At 35.3% G+C, this 12,703-nt stretch overlaps 1 protein-coding gene across 1 annotated transcript in view; it reads left to right on the top strand.

Annotated features, from left to right (window-relative positions):
- Positions 1 to 12,703, top strand: part of DGKB (diacylglycerol kinase beta) — a 1,170,055-nt gene that overhangs the window by 39,395 nt on the left and 1,117,957 nt on the right. Inside the window, exon 2 of the mRNA XM_081537628.1 lies at positions 5,768 to 5,850. The gene's annotated coding sequence lies outside the window, so the exon portion shown is untranslated. The remainder of the gene's footprint in view (positions 1 to 5,767; positions 5,851 to 12,703) is intronic.

Raw genomic sequence — 12,703 nt, 5'->3', positions numbered from 1 at the left:
TTAACAAATTAGAGGTAACCCCAACCAGTCTACCAATGGTATGATCCCAATGGGTCAAAGATCTGTATTCTACTGATATGACCATCTAGCAGCTTTATATGTTTGTGTGTGTGACTTCAATGGGGTTAGAGGATGTAATTGGCCATATGGAAGCCTTAAATTTCATAAGCTTTAAATGATAGTAACTGGGCTATTAGCCTATTGAATTCTGAGATCTCTCTGTTGAGAAAGGCAGTGCTACACAACTGCAAGGCCCTTGACACCTTACAGCATCTCAGGGAGATACCTGTGCTACAATTCAAAGTGAATACTATTATTTTCATTCCTGAAAATCCTTTAATGTATATAACACATTTGATGAACCATATGAAAAATCAGATTTCTGCTTTAAGTGACCCATTCCCTAGTTTTGATGATCTTTTAAAAAACTGGTTTGATGTGAGAGGTTCATTGCTAACATATTTACTTTTAATTTCACTAATAATGTTAGCTATACTATTTGTATTTTGCCGGTTTCATAAGATTATTGCTTTTTATATTACCAAATGTATGACTGAGCCTCAAACGAAAATAATGATGACTAGACTTAAAGCAGTTGATCAAATGTATAGCTCGATATATGATCAATGATTGTAATAGTGTAACTCTAGATATAGGAAGATGCAATGAAAGGGAATACTTTCCTGGACCATGACTAGAAGACAGGTGTCCAGAGAACTTTGACTTTTAAGACCTAGTCCAGTAAAAATAACACATTGAGTGGCCTATCAACAAAAACCTTCAGAGCTGGGAACAAGCCTTCCCAGCAACGTAGAACAAAATGATCATGAAATGTCCCCCAAAGTATGGTCGGATTTATGACTAGAAGGGGGCCGTGTCAACTAGAAATTGGCACTTACCAAGAGGACCACCGACAACTGAACAACAAAGGCATTTGCCATCTGCCTCTACAGGAGATTGAGCCCCATGTGCTATAGCTATTGACCTTCAACAACCCCTGAGGGAGTTCAGGGTGGAGTGAGGTGCTCCAGGGTATCTGGTGGGACAGATCTTTAGATAGTTGGATGTTTTTAGGAGAACTTTTCAGGAGAACTAAGAGACACTGGCTTGATCCCTGGGTTGGAAAGATCCCCTGGAGGAAGAAATGGCAACCCACTCCAGTATTTTTGCCTGGAAAATCCCATGGACAGAGAAGCCTGGCAGGCTACAGTCCATGGGGTCACAAAGAGTTGGACATGACTAAAGTGACTTAGCACAGCACATCTGAGGTTATTGATATTTCTCATGGCAATCTTGATTCCAGCTTGTGCTTCAGTCAGCCTGGCATTTTGCATGATGTACTCTGCATATAAGTTAAATAAGCAGGTTGACAACATACAGCTTTGACGTACTCCTTTCCTGATTTGGAACCAGTCTGTTGTTCCATGTCCAGTTCTAACTGTTGCTTCTTGACCTGCATAGAGGTTTCTCAGGAGGCAGGTAAGGTGGTCTGGTATTGCCAACTCTTGAAGAATTTTCCACAGTTTTTTGTGATCTACCTGGTCAAAGGCTTTGGCGTAATCAATAATGCAGAAGTAGATGTTTTTCTGGAACTCTCTTGCTTTTTCAGTGACCCAATGGATGTTTGCAATTTGATCTCTAGTTCCTATGCCTTTTCTAAAACCAGTTTGAACATCTGAAATTTCACAGAGGTTCATGTACTGTTGAATCCTGGCTTGGAGAATTTTGAGCATTACTTTGCTAGTGTGTGAAATGAGTGCAATTGTGTGTTAGTTTGAACATTCTTTGGCATTGCCTTTCTTTGGGACTGGAATGAAAACTGACCTTTTCCAGTCCTGTGTCCACTGCTAAGTTTTCTAAATTTGCTGGCATATTGAGTGCAGTACTTTAACAGCATCATCATTTAGTATTTGAAATAGCTCAACTGGAATTCCATCACCTCCACTAGCTTTTTTCATAGTGATGCTTCCTAAGGCCCCCTTGACTTCACATTCCAAGATGTTGGGCTCTAGGTGAGTGATCACACCATCTCCTCTTTTTTTATTTAGCTACAAATATTTTTATTGTGAAAAGTATAATAATAATAAGCCATTTACAAGTCCCAAAGCACCAGAATTAAGGAGAACACATAATTTTTATACACACATTTTTCATACAAAAGGTTGATCTTTATAGACATTTAAAATAAAGGATCTATACATCAGTAGCACTGATTGCAAAATAAGTATCTTGCTCTCTGTCTCAAGATGACCAGCCTCCTATGTGGCCAAAAATTCTTTCATATCTAGATCACCACTGTCTTCCCAGGTATCTCAGATGGTAAAGAATCTGCCCGCGGTACAGATGACCCCAGGTTGATCCCTGGGTCAGGAAGATCCCCTGGAGAAGAGTTTGGCAACCCACTTCAGTATTCTGGCCTGGAGAATTCCATGGACAGAGGAGCCTCGCAAGCTACAGTCCATGGGGTCACAAAGAGTCAGACACAACTGAGCTACTGACACACACACTAGGTCACCACAGAGCATTGAGTAGAGTTCCCTGTGCTATACAATAGGTTCTCGTTAGTTATCTGTTTTAGTTAGTTTCACTCGTTTCTAATTTGAACAATTGTATTAATATTTTGTTTTTCTCATGTGATTCAGTTAAATTTTCCTTAACTCTTCTTACTGTTTTATCTAAGACTTGCTTGTCTCCACCTCTAACATTTTATCTCCGAGGGATAAATTGTATGTTCTCTTTGGTTTTCCAGGAGCCTGAACATATGCCAGTATTTGTGTAGGGGAAGGTGGGGGTGGGTTAGGGTCAAAAGTGCTGAGTTTGAACTATGTATTCAGTTTGGTAACTGGCAGTCAGTCAGGAGTTTTGTCACAGGGCTTACACCACCTGGTTGGAATATGTTCTATCCTTTTTAAAGATATTTTTGAGCTTTGAATTTTTCCACAGTGCATTTGGATCCTTTTGCTTTTGGAAAACACGCAACCCAGATATCTTCATCAATTACTTTTGTTAGTTTTTGAGTTAGGAAATTCCAGGATCAGCCAGTCTTTACTCTGCCACATTATTTAGGATGTTAAAAGCTATTACAAATGTTTTGTCAATTTTATAAATGCCCCAGATCATTTTTGGAGGAAAGCAATGAATAAGTAATAAATGATAGAAATGTTAGCCCTACATAGCTGGTTCTTCCATATAAAAACCTTTTATCAACAGTTCGAGAGTATGGCTTCAGGTTATACTAACAAAATATTTTGAATGAAATTTAAACCAAGTCTCTTAAACAGGTTTCTAGCATATTTTTTTTCTTTATAATCCATTGCACTGCTTAATATGCAAGTGGCAAGAATATTAGCTGTCAAGGTGACACATAATTGCTATTAAGAGTTCAAAATGAAATCAAATAGGCATAGGTTCAATCTTGGTTGTTTCTGACCAACTGAGCGACTTTGGGTGAATCACTTCACCTCTCTGAGCTCTAGTTTCCTCTTATATTATCCATATCTTTGGGTTGTTGTGACTTCACCTGAAGTACCTGGTTTAGTCTGTCATATAATATCCTCAATGAATAGTTGTTATTACTGTTAGTTAATAATTGAGGGTTTTATTCAATTCAATAAAAGCATAAGGTGATAACTAGCCTATGGTTTTGCCATAAATGTAAAAACACATAGATTGATGTAAATTTTGTGGCTACATATTGCCACAAGAAGATATGAAAAATAATTGTTGAAAATTTTGAAGACCTGAAAACAAGTGTGTAAAAATTGTTCCACATACTGTCTTAGTATAATAGACCTGAAATTGTTGAAGTAAATCTCATTTACTCTAGACAGTAAACAATACTTTAATTCTTTAATTTTTAGTTATTTTTAAATAACTGTTGATTTTCATTTATTGTGTTTCTTTCCCATTTGGAATAGTAATTTCAGTTAAAAATTTCATAGCAAATTTATACCATCTAAATTATTTAGAAAACTGAAGATTTAACAAATGTCTTCATGAGTCACATACTTTCCAGCTTTTCTTCTTTGGTAATCAGTTATCTCATATCTTCTTAAATGAGATAAACTTCCAGTGATGCAGAAGTGTAGTATATGAATAGATAGATGTAAATTAAATTAACTGAGTTTATTAACTGTTGAACTCTTCAAAACCTTTAACATCTACCAAAGAAAATAATTTTTAAAAAATACCCCACATGTTTGGATAGAGCAGTCTTGTGCTAAAATAAAATGGTAATGATTAATGTTATGTTAATGTTACATTTTTCTGAGTGTATTTTTTTAGTTTCCTCCAGGATAATCATTGAAAAGGCAGATTTTCATACACTGGTTTTGGGTGGTTCATGTTTTCTTCCCTATATCTATTTATTATGTCTGCATTTTAAAAAAATCAATAGAAAACAATAAAAAAAATTAAAGCAAAATTAATTTAAAACTTTCTATAGGAAAAGTACACATAAAATCAGAAAATTTGATTTACAGGAACATTTGATTTGACAGAATAAGTGTTCTATAAAGCTAACGCCACCTAATTACATTATTTCAGTGTTTACAGTAATTATGCTTGTCCATTTATTCATTTGTTGCTTTATCAACTTTTTTCTTTTTTGAAAGATCTTGACTTCACACTTATGTACATTAACAAATCCATTTGATTTTCTTACAGTATCCACCTAGTGACCTGTTAAAGTCAGGACAACTTTTACGAAATCTTCGTAGATTTTGTTGAACTTTAATTGCCTTTTTAGTATGGCTGTGGACCTCTGAACCTGTGACCTTTAATCTCTTACGTAAAATAGAAATTTTACTTTACCTCCATGTTTACAATTTCTACAAATATTTTTCCTGAAAATAATTTAGTTCTGCCTAATTATGCAATCATAAGGCTTTGTTCATTATAGTGTTATTCACCATTTTATTGAGGAATTTATTTTCAAGATTCTAATAAATCCTTGTTTACATACAAAAAAGTTTTACAGGCAATTCTTAATCCATAAGTGCAGATTTTATAAGGTGCATAACTTAAATGCATAAGCAGAGATTTCACAAAGCAAGACCACCTGACCTTAAATTTCTGCAAAATGCTTCCAAGTAATAATAGTCCACCCTTCAGTATTATTCCACCAGTGTGTATCACTTGTCTTTAAGTACTCGGTTCTCATAACGATGCTGCTGTCTGTGGCAAGTTGACCTTTCACAGGGCGATTGAGCTACTCAAAAACTGCGATCACCGTATATTAAGCAGTATAAATAAAGAGATAGCGCATACCTTCTGACCTAGAGGGTCTTCAGACTTCTTCATTACCTCTGCCTTTGTCTTTTCCCTCATTTTCAGAAGCTATGACATATTAAGTGCATTTTTTGAAGGAGAGATTAGAAGCAGCATTCTCATGGCAATTACGCATTGACTTTAGACTTTGACACAGAGGATAGAGCTCAGCCCAGTGCTTTAATGGGACTAAATATGACCTTTCATATTGCATATGTTTAACAAAAGAAGCCCAAATACATCATCAGAAGTTTGATATATAATAATCTATATTTTTAGATCCAATTCTTTTTTTTTTTTCTTTGTCTCCCATTTTTTTTCCCATTCTTTGTCTGCCTCATAGGACAATTATGATGTTGTACTTGGAAAAACCAGAGCCCTGCTAAAATGGCATATGGCATTTAACAATATAAATCTCCATTTTCAGTGCTTGCATAAATCTAATGATTTTTTTCTCTTGAGCAAAGAGTCTTTAATGCCTTCCTGGTGTGTTTTGCAGAGCACTGGATCAACATCACACATGGAATATATTTGTAAAGAGACAGGCAGGATTATGTCATACCCAGAAGGGATAATAATCAGGTAACAAGCCTGCATTTGCTGTATTAATCATATTTTTGTGACTGAGAGAATTAAGAATAGAGTTGGTTAATATACTCAAGTTGACCTTGTTCTCCGTCTCTAATTTTGGTGTTTAAAATCTGTTGACCTGTCTGTACATTGTGTCATTGATAAAGTAAGGCTAATCATGCTTAATACCTCCTCATTGGCTTAGGGCTTTGGAAAGTAAAATTTCACATTCTGCATGTTAACTTGAAAACTTTTATACTATTCAGGTGCTAATGGCTTTCTCTGGCAAAGAAAATTAAAGCATACCCTCTTATGACGATTTAAAGACTTCTTTTTTTTTTTTTTTAAGATTTTGTTTTGACTTGTATACACTGCTTTATTTATTTGTTTTTATTTTTGGCTGCTCTAGGTCTTCAATGCTGTCCGTGGGCTTTCTCTAGTTGCGGAGAGCAGGGGCTACTCTCTAGTTGCAGTGCAGGGACTTTTCATTTTGATGGCTTCTCTTGTTGTGGAGCACAGGCTCTAGATGCACCAGCTTCAGTAGTTGCAGCACAGAGCTTCAGTAGTTGTGACTTGCCTGCTCTAGGACGTGTAGGCTTCAGTAGTTGTCGCACTGGGGCTCATTTGTTGTGGCTGATGGGCCCTAGACCTGGGCTCAGTAGTTTTGGTGCACAAGCTCAGTTGCTCCACAGCATGTGGAATCTTCCTAAACCAGGGATCGAAACTATGACCCCTGCATTGGCGGGCAGATTCTTATCCACTGTGCCGCTAGGGAAGTCCTGATTTGAAAACGATTTTAAGTGAATAATTACATTAATATTTTAAGTCAATTGCACATCACATTTATATCATAATATTTAGGGTTATTAGCATTAAGTAAAAATTAAAATGTAGATATTAAGGGTATTAAGATTGAGGGAAATGATAAAATGCAGTTTTAAGGAGACAATTTGGTTTTAAGTAAGATAATGTTACATTACACCTGGTAAAAGGTAATTTAATAAAATTTTTTGGTACAGTTTAGCATCGAATTGGAAATGAGAATGATGAAATTGTCATGCTTTATTAATAAGCTTTTGGGATAAATGTTATGGAATAATTGTATGAAACAAGGTAGTTGTAATACTTGTCAAAAACCTATCAGTAGAACTAGAGTTATAAATGCTGTACTAATAAGATATTACTATTTTTCAAACTAAAAATCATATAATAGTGATGCTATAATTGATAAAAGTCAAGAGTTTGAAAAGTCATGGATGAACAGTCTTTCTATTAAGAAATGGTCCATTTCCTAAATGATACCTCATTGCAAAGCAGTTGTACATGTCTGTCAATGTCAGCTTGCATAGAGAGAAGAATACAGGATAGGGTAGAACTTGTGTTTCTTTTTAAATTAAACAATGTAGACTTTATAGCCATTTCTCATTTTTTCTTTTTAACAGAACTCCACTTCTGTTCAAGCACTGAAGAGCAAAATACTAAAGGTCATATATTTCAGAGTGTACATACCTGGGGCTAATTTTGTTCAGCTAAGCCTATGATTATAATTCAGTTTTCATGCTGATGGCTGAAACATGTGGTTGACTTTTGGCTAATAGAGATGAGGGAAAATCTGCAAGGAGGGTTCTGGAAAAGGCTTATTCTCACTGATAGCAAAAAAAAGTAGAGGCAAAATAAGTCTTCTCTCTGATGGATTCTTTTGTGACACCTGAAACTTTGGCACTCATTTGGGAACATGACTTGGGCCAATATAAAAGACTTAGTCAACATACATGTAGGCAGAGAAAAATCATAGAAAGAATGACTCATTATGATGTAATGTATCCACTAAATTATCCAGTCATTCTGACTCTGATCTTTTTAGCTGCAAGATGAAATTTCTATACTGCCAAGTTAGCTTGTTTTGGTTCTTCTCTAACTTGCATATAGTTGATGCTTGAAGTATTAGTCGCTCAGTTATGTCTGACTCTTTGCGACCTCGTGGACTGTAGCCCACTACTCTCCTCTGTTCATGGGATTTCCCAGGCAAGAATACTGGAGTGGGTTGCCATTCCCTTCTCCAGGGAATCTTCCTGACCGAGGGATTGAACCCTGGTCTCTGCTTGGTAGTCAATATATTGAAGCACTTATTTGTGATAGATATTCTTTCTAAGTGGATTTGAAAGCATTGAAAGTTTATATCATTGGCATGGGTGTATCAATTAGGGTTGTAGTCATCTAAATTTATAGGACAACTTTTAGATAATATTATTAAAATTTAGAACAGAGAGAACCTAAGATAACATTTTGTACATTTTCTTTCCACCTCACCATTTTATAACAAATACAGTAAACTCCTGAAACATTCATTGGCCTACCAAAGACAGTCTTGTTTTCTGTATTTAGAGCTATAGTTAAATACTTGTCCTTATTCTTGATTCAATTCTCTTTATGTTATACTATGCTTTTTCATGAACCTTATGAGCTAAATCATATATCTGATTTTAATTATTACCTTAAAGCCTTGTTATATAGCTAAGTCTTCTTTAAAAAAATTTGGTGGTATTTATGAATTTTCAATATTAACCAACAGACTTGGTTTAACTCTTGGTATTGGCTAGTCACTGTCCATGGTGCTATCATAGTGGAAAGAGGAAAAAAGCTTTCTAATGTTGACTCAGTTCTTGCTTTTTGATATTAGACAGTCATATGCCTGTGGTATCATTAAAATTTTATTTAAAATAAAAATTTATTTAAAAATAGCTTTTAAAGTTATTGCCCACTTTAAAAAAATAGCATATTTACTATATTTGTCTTGAAATTAAGATTTTAAAATTGTCTTTATTTCTTTGGGGCATCCTTGGTGGCTCAGATAGTAAAGAATCTGTCCACAATGCTGGAGACCTGGGTTTGATCTCTGGGTCAGAAAGATCCCCTGGAGGAGGGTATGGCAACCCGCTCCAGTAACCTTGCCTGGAGAATCCCATGGACATAGGAGCCTTGCAGGCTATAGTCCAAGGGGTAGCAATGAGTCAGATAATGATTGAGCAGTTAACACTTATTTGTTTATTATACTGGTAAGAGTTTAGATGAATATATTTTTAGATTCTATGTGGTCTATAGTAGAATAGTTTAAAATTATAACAGAATAATAAAGTAATTGCATGATTTGAGTTTTAATTAGAAGTTTTAAGCACTGGTTTAGAAGTGGTAGTTTAATATGTTTAAATTGTTTTACATATATATCAGCATCTCAGACTGCCATAAATCAATTATTCATATTAAATATAAGGAAAGTTACATACTTTCCTCAAAGTACTATAATTTCATTACCAAGGCCAATGAGACTCTATATGATCTAGCCTCCCTAATCTCTTTCATGTCCTACCAAGCTCCTCCTCATTTACTTGTGCCAGCAACAATTGCCTTTGTGCTATTCCTGAAATATACCAGCATGCTCTAGTTTATACTTTTAACTCTTTATTGTTCCCCCTTCTAGACAGCTTTTTTCTTCAGGTTCATATGAATTCACTTATCTCCTTCCTTCTGGTGTTATTTAAAATGTCACTTTCTGTAAATAAATGACAAAAGACAACATAAAATTGATTTAAAATGTTGACAACATGGTAACAAGTCACATGATAAAAGGCCCAGTGAACCATTTTCATAAACCACCTAAATGGTTTTCATGTCACTGATAATAGAGGTGTCATCATGAGTGTTTCTTCAACCCTATTGGCACAGAAAAGCTTTCTTCTTTGTATTTATTTATTCAGTTCAACTATAAAGAATTTCACATTTAGTTTTATATCAACTGATATAAGGACTTACCTTTTACACATTTAGAGATAAAGAAAAAGTCAAATAACTTTCCCAAGGCCATCTGACTTGTAAGTAATATGACTGGGAGGATACATGTTTTTAAGTAGTAGAAGTTTTTTTTAATAATAGAAATCTTTAAATATCTAAAAAGCATAATATTTATAATAAACCTTATAAAAGTGATAATTTAACTTCAGCAAACTTTATGCTTTTTTGAGAAGAGCATTTTAGTGTTTTTCAAATACAGGTTATGTTATTTTGCTTCAAAATTTTTTTGCTTTTTTCTTAAACTATTTTTAGTATAGAAGAATCTTTATCCAGCCATACGCAAAATTCAATAAACTTAGTTTTCCATAAAAATGTAGAATTGTATGCCATTCCAATCTATAAAACTATACAGAAATGAAGCCAACCTTGTTAGGTTCCATAAACATTACAGTTCTCACCTTGATCCTGGACTCCAGCTCAGTTTCAGATGTGGCTCTGTTTTGTAAAGGATATGAGCAAGACAATGATTTAAAAGAGAATAGGTTGCTAGCTCAGTTGGTAAAGAATCTCCCTGCAATGCAAAAGCCTTGGTTCAATTCCTGGGTTGGGAAGATCCCCTGGAGAAAGTAATGGCAACCCACTCCAGTATTCCTGCCTGGAGAATTCCATGGACAGTGGGGCCTGGGAGTCCACAGTCCGTGGGGTTGCAAGAGTAGACACAACTTAGCGACTAAACCACCACAGGCTGCAAGAATCTCTAATAATCTTGAAAGAAGCAGAAAGTAAGCTATGAAGATCATATCTAAGTATGAATAATCTAAATATGATCATTTCTAAGTATGGATAATCCAGTGGATCCAAGAAAAGAGTCATGGTAACTTGGGAACTTTTGAGTGTCTATCACATGAGCAAAGTGATAATAGCCCAGATAATTTAGAAACCATGAATTGAATCAACTGAGATCATTAAAACATGGTAAGTTTATACTGTGATAATTCATCTTTTCCATTAAAAGGCCTTATATCAGTCCATGATCGTGTATTCTGTTTGCCCACAAATATACAGTTCTTTGAAGCATCATTATTTACTAATCTTGAAATAAACATTTTTAAAAATCAAAATTAAGGAGAGGGCTTGAAAGGAAGTTTGAAACAAAAACTTGAGAACTTTCATACTGGGACAATCAGTGAAATAAAAGGAGTTCAGTTCAGTTCAGTCACGTAGTTGTGTCCAACTCTTTGCGACCCCAGGAACCGCAGCATGCCAGGCTTCCCTGTCCATCACCAACTCCCGGTGTTTACCCAAACTCATGTCCATTGAGTCTGGTAATGCCATATAACCATCTCATCCTCTGTTGTCCCCTTCTCCTCCTGCCTTCAGTCTTTCCCAGCATCAGGGTCTTTTCAAATGAGTCAGCTCTTCGCATCAGGTGGCCAAAGTATTGGAGTTTCAGCTTCAACATAGTCCTTCCAATGAACACCCAGGACTGATTTCTTTTAGGATGGACTGGTTGGATCTTCTTGCAGTCCAAGGGACTCTCAAGAGTCTTCTCCAACACCACAGTTCAAAAGCATCAATTCTTCTGCGCTCAGCTTTCTTTACAGTCCAACTCTCACATCCATACATGACTACTGGAAAAACCATAGCTGGGGATTTTATAGGAAAGAATTATTGAGAAGCATATGCAGAGATGAAAACAAGTGTTGTTTCCCTAAATTCCATCATTATTTGCTCTCAGACACAGTTAACAGTAGCTCTTCCACAGATCTACCTGCTTTGAAAAATTGCCTATTGAATAAGCAACTATGTGCAGATGAATGATTTTCTGACCATGAATTTGTTGGCTTGGGTGTAATTGCACTTCCACCATTTGTTTGTATACTTCATCCTACACTTTACTTTTCCTGCTGCCTCTTAACTTTTCTGCTTCAATTTGCAATAGTAGTTGATGTCTAAAATGTGTAGCCCTGAGGAGACAATCCCAAAATGAAATTGGGCAGTCAGAGCTTGATACCATTGGTAGATCAGACTCATAATACTTTGGTTACGTCAGTCTAAATGTAACGGAGGCAGCAGTCTGTCCTAAAACAAAATTAAAAAACAAAAACCTGTTTTAAAACCTGCATTAAATTAGATTAAAAAGGAAAATGGCTTGATTATTCTTATATGATACTGGACAGAAAATGTTGCCCAGGACATGGTCTCTCTGTCCCTTGTCATTGATGATGAAGTGACCTTCTCTTTGACTTAAAAGATTATGTATCTCAACTTGATGCTTCAATAATTTCTCATCTACCAGTACTTAATGGTGTTCCCAGAGTCTACCAACATTACTGCAACAGTGCAGGTTAGCACTGTTTATATACATACATACATATATATATATATAATAAGAACTGCCATTTTAGTAAAATCTTAAATATCACTAAGCCCTAGCTAGCTGTAAAAATACCTTTTTCTTACCCTTCATCTCTTTTCCTTCTCTTTTGCATTGTCATGAGGAAACCTGAGATCTCTAAAGTCCATAATTTCAAATATCATAACGGATAAAAAAAAAAGTTATAGAACTGAATGACACAGAATGATTTGAAACCCAAAATTCAGGAGATCAAGTTTGAGGCATGGGTTCATAATTCTTGTAGAAGGGTGCATTCTAAGTAGCTGTACTCAAATTCTCCACTCTTTGTGATACAGGTTTTTATCACTTTCATCGTCTTTTTTCCTGATGCCACGTATAGTTTTCACAAAATGCTCTGCACACTCTGGATTACTAGAATTAGAACTCTGCTTTTTGTAGGAGCTATAAAGAAAAAAGAAAAATATGACTAGCTCACCAAATAAAGTTTTGTGTCAGCTTTTTCTGTGCAAGAAAGTAATAGAGGTAGTTTAAGTACCATTTCTAATTCAAGTCAAAAACCAAAATTTCTAAGAAAATTTTCAAGATCACCTCCAAGATCACCCCTGCTTTCCATCACTATAACATGACACATTATATGCACACTTCAAGTCTATAAACTGAAAGACACAATAACATTTTTGATATTTATATTTAAGATTCCCACTTTCCTTCCTTCCT

This window comes from Giraffa tippelskirchi, chromosome 10, assembly GCF_054371585.1.
Source record: "Giraffa tippelskirchi isolate mGirTip1 chromosome 10, T2T-mGirTip1v1.2.pri, whole genome shotgun sequence".
In the NCBI taxonomy this organism is placed as follows: domain Eukaryota; kingdom Metazoa; phylum Chordata; class Mammalia; order Artiodactyla; family Giraffidae; genus Giraffa; species Giraffa tippelskirchi.
Note: the sequence above shows the minus strand (reverse complement) of the source record. Positions and strands in the feature narration are given on the sequence as shown.